The following is a 9128-nucleotide window of genomic DNA, read 5'->3' on the forward strand; positions in this document are numbered from 1 at the left end:
ATATATATACACATATATACATATATGTGTATGTATGTATGTATGTATTTTTAACTCCTGGTGTGGATACAAATTTGTCTTTGGCAAAGGTGGGCCAGCCCGATACCTGTCTTCCAATCTTGATTTCCATCCACTCCTCTTTCCCAAAATGGAGCCTACCAAAGTGGGAAGCAATGGTCCTATATAATGTGTAGTTCTAGAAATGGAACATGATGTCATATGATGTATAAATCTGATAATGAATATTGGGGGCAGGAAGGGGCTACCTCTGAGCATCATGAATGACTAGTGTCTCTACAATCTCTTTGTGAGATAGAGTTTCTGAGTAGGGGAGAGAGGGAACCAATAGGAAAATCATCCAGATTAAAGGGTTGGCAGGAGGGAGCATTCCGAATTATTTCTCATTAGGCTAAGAGTTGACAAGCCATTGATCCAGCTAAGGAAAAGAGCCTAACCTTTGAGAGACATAGCCTAGAGGTAGGGCCAAAGTCTAGTCTTGGCAAAAGGCATCATTGCTTTAAAAAAAAAAGCAGGATGGCCCACCTCTGTTCTATACTTCCTTGGCTACCAATGCTCTGGCAAATTCAGACATGGGGTCCCCAACTCCATGACAACTGCCTGAGAACTAGTCACGTCCTTTTTGAGAGAGAATCAGAGTTTCTGGGGAAGAGGATGGAAGGAGTTCTGGGATTCATAGACCTTGAAAACTAGAAAGAGTCATCTAGTCCAGCCCCTCATTTTACAGAGGAAGAAACTGAGGCTTGGAGAAGAGAAATCACTTGTTCACAATCAGTTAGTGGCAAAGTTGGAAATAGCATGCTCTCTCTTGTTTCACAGTTCATTCCTACACCTTATCCCTAACTATTCCATACAAGTCAGACGTAGAGAGACAACGCCACCATTGGAAAGACCAAGTGCAGAGCTGAGCTACCTAGAACTATCTGGGCATTTTCCAGTGGCAAGGTTATCCTTTTTCTGAGGAGCAAGGAAGGAAGAATGATCATCAAACTCAGCCCCTGTGATGCCCTTATCCCTAGTAAACCTACAACCCAGCAATTTAGCAACATAAGAGTTCGCTTGCCCTCTGGGTCTCATGCTGGTCTTGAGAACTGGGAAACCTGAGCTCTGGTTCCAGACTGGCCAGTAACTACTAAATCACTTCCCCTCTTAGAGTCTGTTTCCTCTTCTAGAAAATGAGAGCTTCTACGATCCTAATTCAGTAATCCAACACATTTATTAAGCTCCTTCTGTGAACCCTATAATAGATATGGAGGGGAGATGCAATGACACAATTCATTTTGCCCTCAAACAGTTTATAGTCCTCCCAAGAATGAGTAACTACCTTTTACGTTCTCCAAAAGAAAGTAGAAGTCTTCAGGTTTCAATAATGGTGATTTTTTTTCCATGGTGCCCTTCCCCTCCTGGCTTCCTCCCACTAAGAAGAGAGACAAGACTGGGATAAGACTCAGGCAAGTGTTTCCTCTCCACCACTCCATGTGTTTGTAGAGGGGATGGTGGTGTGGTCACCATGCCATTCAAAATCCCCTCCCAGGAAGTGGCTGCATCTATTTTGGGCACTAGTTGGTAATGAACTAGAAGGGACTATCAATTTACAACTTCTTCCCAACTTAATTCTCTAATTACATCCATTGAGCATGGATTACAATCCCACCTGCCCATAACAGACAACATCCCACCAATTACCATCAGCACTTCCAATGGAACTGCCACTTTCCCATCTCCTGTCAAGGCAGCCCACCCATGCCAGGACTTTCCCATGTTCAATTGCTCCAGTGAACCCCTCAGCTGTCTATGGAAATCATCTAATTAACTGGCTAGATGCTGTCTGCATCTTTATAATAAAACAACCAGATATCTCCTTAGGGGCCAGACCCTGGTCCCTGTGGATATCCTAGGTTATGAAAACAAATAGTAGTTATTAATGAAGGTGCCACCCCGCGCCTTCCTCCTAGCACCCTCTGGATGGCAAGAAGTTTTCCTGTCCACCCAGCTGGCCCCTGAGCACCCAGCTGTCTCTCCTAACAGTCTGTGCAAGAGAAACCAATTTGGGGCAAGAGCACATAGGGACTTGGGAGCAAAAACTGTGATGGTGTCCCCTGTCCTCTTTCTTTCTGCGATTTATGCAGCACACTTTGATGATAGGGCGGGGACAATCACTGACCTTTAACCTTTGCCTATTCCCATGTGTTCTGGTGCCTGCTTGACCTATAAACCCTTTTTTGGTGGCAGATTAATTCAGAGCTGCCTTTTTTGTACCTTTAATCAGGCAGAACAAATGCATTTATTTTTAAATTCTTCTACCTTTTTTTTGTTCCTTTTTTTGCTCGCGCTGAAAACCAAAATAGTTTCCCCTCTTTATTGCATTTAAAAAAGAGGTGATCAGAGCAGCAAAATACACAAATGTGTAATACACAAACACACACACACCATCCTATGTGTATGTATGTGTGTATGTATGTGTTCATCAAGAGGTGACACAAGGCAGAAGAGAAATTTGGTCTTCTCGCCTGGTTCCTTAGCATCTCAGCCCTTGGAACATGGAGCTCCATGACAGGTGGAGGACAGAGCATTCAGCTCTGAGCTATACAAAAATCCCCAAATCTGGGTTTGCTGTGCTAAAGGAGAGAGTGAATCCAGTGTCCCACCTCAAATAAAGAAGGTTCAATTATGATCTATGAGTGTGTGCTCACGTATGAGTGCAAGTATGTGTTCATGTGTTTGCTGATCAACAGGATGGAGTGGTCTTTCCCCTCCCCCTGCAGACCCCACTGCATTTGCCTAGAGTTTCACCTGTCCTCCGTCTCTCATGCATTATTAGCCTGTGCATCCCCCTTCTCCAAGGTCCCCTGAGGAGGTGATGTTGGGGCATATGAGTCCTGGGCTCAAAGGGAAGCTGTTCCCTGGGGGGGTGGGGGGTGGTCAGAGAAATTAGCAAGGGGGCATTTTCCACCTAGAGTGTGTTTTATTGCACATATATTTCAGATATGTGTGATGCTATATGATATAAAATCTATTTTAAATGATAAAATCGGAGAATTTTCATGTTATTTTAAATACATAGCAATTATCTAAAACCTAGAAAATAAGACTAGATGACATTAAATGCATTTTGAGCTCTTGAAAATCTTCTGTGTCGGCCTGTATGTTTTTATCATTTCCCCCACTTGGCCAGTATGGCTCCGGCTGTTTTAAAACTATACTTCCTCTGCTGCCCAACACTTCAGATTGTCAATTTAACAAATAATCCCCCTGCTGAAATTTCCCAGAGGCAAATTTCTGCCCAGGAGAAAAGATTCTCTTTGCATGGGGTCTTCTCTCTTCAATCAAACAATAAGGAAATGTTCACTAAGCACCTACTGTGTGCCAAGCACTGTGCTAAGCATTAGGGATACAAAAAAAGGGCAAAAGGAGCTCCCGGTCTGATGGGGGAGACAACATGCAAGCAAATATATACAAAGCATGCTAGACACAGGCTAAATGGGAAGTAATTAACAGAGAGAAGGCGCTAGAATTAAGAGAGGTTAGAAAAGGCTTCCTGTAAAAGATGGAATTTTAGATGGGACTTAAAGGAAGCGTGGGAAGCTAGTAGCAGGAGTTGAGGAGGATGATCATACCAGGCATGGGAGACAGAGAAAATGCCAGGAGCTAAGAGATGGGTTGTCTTGTTTGTGAAGCAGTCAGGAGGCCAATGTTACTAGATCAAAGAGTATGTGTCAGGGATGGAAAGGGGGGAGGCTAGGTGGGGAATGGCTTTGAATGAGATTTTTAGATTTTAGATTTGATCCTGGAGGTGATAGGGAGCCAGTGGAATTTATTGAGCGGGGGTGGAGGGGCTGTGACAGAGTCAGACATGTGATTTAAGAAAATCACTTTATTGGACGGATGGAGAATGGATTGGAGTGGGGACAGACTTGAGGCAGGCAGACTCACCAGCAGGCATTGCAGTAGTTCATGCATGAGGTGACAAGGGTCTATAAGCAGTGGCTGTGCCAAAAGAAAGAAGGAGGTATACTCAAGAGATGTTGCAAAGGTAAAATTGATGGGCCTTGGCAACAGTTTGGATATGGGGGATATGAGATAGTTTGGAAACTAGCTTGGCACTTCTAGGTTGGAAGCCTGATGGACTAGGAGGTTGGTATTACCCTCTACAGTAAAAAGGGGGAAGGATTTAGGGGGAAAGAGAATGAATTCTGTTTTGGGCATACTGAGTTTAAGATGTCTATTGGAGCTCTAGTTCCAGATGTCTGAAAGGCAATCGGAGATACAAAATTGGAGGTCCCCAGAAGTTTGAGGGTAGAATGGGTAGATTTGAGAGTCATCAGCATAAAGATGACAATTAAGTCCATGAGAGCTGATGAGACCACCAAATGAAGTAGTGTAGAGGGAGAAGAGAAGAGGGTCCTAAGGGACACCTACAGTTAGAGGGCATGATCTGGATAAGGATCCAATAATGGAGACAGAGAAGAAGTAGTCAGATAGGTAGGAGGAAAACCAGGAGAGAGTAGTATCAAGGAGGAGGGAGAGATCAAAAGTGTCAAATGCTGCAGAGAAACCAAGGAGAAAGAAGACTGAGAAAGGGCTATTACTGAATTTAGCAACCAAGGTCATCAGTGAAGAGAACAGTTTCACTGGAAAGATAAGATTGGAAGCCAGATTGGAAGCCGTTAAGAAGAAAGTGAGAAGAGAGAATGTAGATGTACTTATCATGGAGGAGTTTGGCTACCAAGGGCAGAAAAGAGATAGGAAGCTGGTAGGAATGGAAGGATCAAGTAAGGACTTTTAAGGATGGGGGAGATACAGGCATGTTTGTAGATGGTTGAGAAGGAGCCAGTAGACATGGACAGATTGAAAATGAGTAACAGACGAGATGAGAAGGGGGGCAATCTGTTGGACGAGAGGAGATGGAATGGGATCACCTGAGGAGGCAGAGGGGTGAGCCCTGGTAAGGAGTAAGTCTGCCTCATCATGAGAGATAGAGGTCAAAGAGGAAAGTGATGAGATGAGGAAGAGGGGAGAAGAGGGAGCTCACAGACAATAGCCTTAATTTTTTTCCATAAAATTAGACAAACTTCTCAGCTGAGAAGACGGGAGGAAGGGGAGCCATGAGAAATTTGAGGCAGCAAGTGGTGGGAGTCATCCAAAGCTGAGCTTGGTAGCACATATCTTGACAAATGATAAGGGGCTAAGGATTCAAGACAGGAGGATAGTATAGAGTTGCACTGGTTCATCAAGGCGATGGGGAGAAGAGGAGAGAGTAGCTAGCACAGAGAAGATGGCCTGGGAGAGAACTGAGGGGGTCAATGGATTAGAAGTTATTGTATGGATGAAGAGTAAAGTTTTGTAAGGGAAGACAGAGGAAAAGGTAAATAGCCAATAGATTATGGTCTGATAAGGGGATTTTTGGAATTCATGAATGTGGAGGTGGTATGTTGTGGGTGATGGTAAGAACAAAGGTATGACCATCTTTGTGTGTAGCTGAGGTGGGATGGAGGAGAAGCTCATAGGACATGAGTAATTAGCGTATATAAGGGGGAGTCCATATATATACACACATATATATACACACACATACACACACAATAGTATGAGGACAGGAGTTACAAAGGAGAGAAAAATTGTGAGTCATATACTCATTAAGGGAGGAAGGGGAGTGACGTGGAAGACTATAGACAACAGCTACTGTAGACAACAGTTGATTGGGTAGAAGATATGAAGAACATGAACCTCAGAGGAGTAAAGGCTGCTGAGTGATGGAGGTAGGGAGAGAACCTAGAAGTGGCAAAGGGAGAAAGGAGTATTCCAACTCCCTGGCTCAACCAGTGAGCCAAAAGGAAGTCCAAAGGGGTGGGAGGGCCTGCCTTTGCAAGAAAGTTGGAACTTCAAGGGTCAAAGGCCCAGCTGCTGCTCATGAAAATGGTCTCATTTTGAATACCCTTTGGCCTTCTTGGCAGATGCTGAAAGAGTCAGATATGTACTGGTTCTATCTTGCTTGTCTACCCATTTACCCCTCCTCACTCCCACTCTCAGCATTTAAACATGCCTAAGTAAGGCATATCCAGGCCTTAGTAAGGGCTTTGCACATAGTAGGGACTCAAAAAATTATTGATTTGATTTGAAGTGAAAAAGTCACTCATTCAACCACCAAGTATTAAGTACTTACAATGCACCAAGTGCTAGGGGCTGGGAGATGCAGAGATAAGTAAGTCATAGGTTTAGAGCTGGAAGAGACCTCAAAGATCTTCTAATCCAGCACCTCCATTTTACAGAGAAAGAAATCAAGGCCCAGAGAATGAATGAAAAAGTATTTGTTAAGATTTACTATGTGCCGAGCAATGTGTTGAGTGCTGGGGATACACACAAAAAAGACATTCCCTGCCCTTAATGGAGAGATTCCACACAAAGGGGAGTGGGGCTTGGCTGACTATGTGACCAACATCACATCGCTAGTAAGTGTCAGAGGCAGGATTCAAATTCACATCCTCTGATTCCCAACCTGCTGCTTCTTCCACTAAAAGTCCAACAGTAAAGTTAGCAAAATTTGTACCCACGTCTCCTGATTCCCAGTCCAGTGCTCTTTGCCCTACATCATGTTGCCTCTTCCTAATGAGTCACGCCAAAGTCATATTAGCTCAGGTTGATTTATCCTTAGGACCTTAGATTACTAGTAATAAATGAATAAACAAATAAATAACTGCTTACATTTCCATAGCATGTTCAGGTTTACAAAGTGTTTCTCTCGTAACTGTGGAGGTAGATGATACAAGTATGCTTATCGTCATTTTGCAGATGAAGAAAATGAAGCCCAGAGACATGGTCCCTACCCTTCATGCATATCAAAGTTAAACTGTTAAGAGTTCTTCCTGCCTGATTATGATTGCTTAGGGCTGGCAGGGTGGTGAGGGGAGGAGGGCCCATAGGATTTAGGCTTCAGGCTGGATGGGAGTATCTTGAAAACTCTTTTCCTTGGTATGTCTTCGAGGATTAGCTCAAGGTAAAGGGAAAAAATTCTCCTTCAAAGAGGAAAGAGGCATGTGAGAGGAAGGTATTCCTTTCACTTCTCTTAGGAAAGTCAACATGGCCCAGAGGAAGAAAAATCAAAGGCCCCAGAATAAGAGGATCTTGGTTTAAATCCTGTCTCACCTGCTAACCTGTCGATGTGACTTTGGGCAATTAATCTTGAGGACCTTAATTTCCTCATCTGTAAAGTAAGAGGGCTGGATTGGATGGTCTCTTTCAACTCTAGTCGTAGAATCCTAGACTAAGACTAATCCTAAGACTAGGGAAATCTCTCTCACTTTCCAAAACACACAAAATAAGAGAAGTCTGAGAAACTAGTGAGATCAAACGGGAAAGTGGAACAAGATAAAACCCAAACCGGTATAGAGTAGAGCTAGTCTTCTTCCAGAGGGAAGATAGAGTGAACTGTACAGAGGAGAAAGAAGAAGAGAAATTAATCCAGAGATACTAAAAGCTATGGAAGAGCCACAGGGACCTATATTGATGCTAACAATACAAGGTTTCTTAGAATGCCGCTGTCACAATTGTTTTTAACTTCAAGAGGCAAATATCTCCCCAGTTTTAAATACTTTTGTAGGCATGAAGACTGCAAACTGAGTCAAACCATGACTAGCTGGCAAATGCAAATTGGGAGCCTGGGACAATGAGACAATCAAGGAGAAAGGAGAGTTCCTCAATTGTCAATAATATTTTGGAAAAATGAAAGCACAGACCACATACATATATAAAGCTGGAAGGCCCTTACATAGAACATGGAACATCAGAGATGGACGAGTAAGAACATCCAACATAGAATGTCAGTGCTGTAAGATCCCTTAGAACAGAGGTGTGAAATGTCACACTCTCAAGTGCAACCTGAATCAGGTTAAAATGTAATTGGAAGATATTTAACAAAATAAATAAAAATACCATAAAGCACAGAAAACATTACATTTTAAAACTATCAACACACAGCCTGCAGGGATCCTTATGTATGGATTGTGGCCGCTGTTTCTATTTGAGGTTTTCACCACCACTATAGAACACAGGATATTCAAGCTAGAAGGACTCTTAGAACACAATGTAAAATATTGTGGTAGACGGAATCACAGAACTTAGCATAGCAGAGCTAGAAGGGAACTTGTACTATAGAACATAGAATTTCACAGTTGGAAGAGACTTGAGAATACAGAACACAAAATGTTGCAGCTGGAAGAAACCTTAGAACACAGGACAGCAGAGTGGAAAGGTCCTCAAAATACAGAACATAGAATGTTGGAATTAGAAGTTGACATAGAACTTAGAACATCAGAGCTAGAAGAGACCTTAGACTATAGAACATGGAATGTCACAGGTGGAGAATATCATCCCTTATGCCTTAGATGTCCACTCCCCTTTGCCTTTTGAGAATACAGAACACAGAATGTTCTGGCTGGAAGAAACCTTAACATAGAACATCAGGTGGGAGTGACCTTAGAACATGGAACACATGATGTCACAGCTAGAAAGAAGGACCCAGGAGTTCTTAACCATTTTTTAGCCATGGAGCCTTTTCACAGTATAGTAAGACTCAGGCAGTTTTTCTTAGAATAATGTTTTTAAATACGTGAAATAAAATACCTAGGATTACAAAGGAAACTGATTATATTGAAATAGTAATCAGAACATTAAAAAATTCACAGAACCATTGAATATAGATAGATAGATATATCTAACTATATACCTATGTATTCATATATGTAATTCTCTCTCTCTCTCTCTCTCTATATATATATATATATAATATATATATATATATATACATACATACAAATAGATATAGATAGACATCTATATCTAACTATATACCAATGTATCTATATAGGTAATTCTCTCTCTCTCTCTCTCTCTCTCTCTCTCTCTCCATATATATATATATATATATATATATACACACATACACATATATATACACATATATATACACATATATATATACACATATATATACACATATATATATACAAATATAAATAGATAGATATCTATATCTATATACCAATGTATCTATAAAGATAATTTTCCCTATATACCCACATAAAATATAGATAGATAGATATCCATATATAACT

This window comes from Trichosurus vulpecula, chromosome 1 (genome assembly GCF_011100635.1).
Source record: "Trichosurus vulpecula isolate mTriVul1 chromosome 1, mTriVul1.pri, whole genome shotgun sequence".
NCBI lineage: Eukaryota > Metazoa > Chordata > Mammalia > Diprotodontia > Phalangeridae > Trichosurus > Trichosurus vulpecula.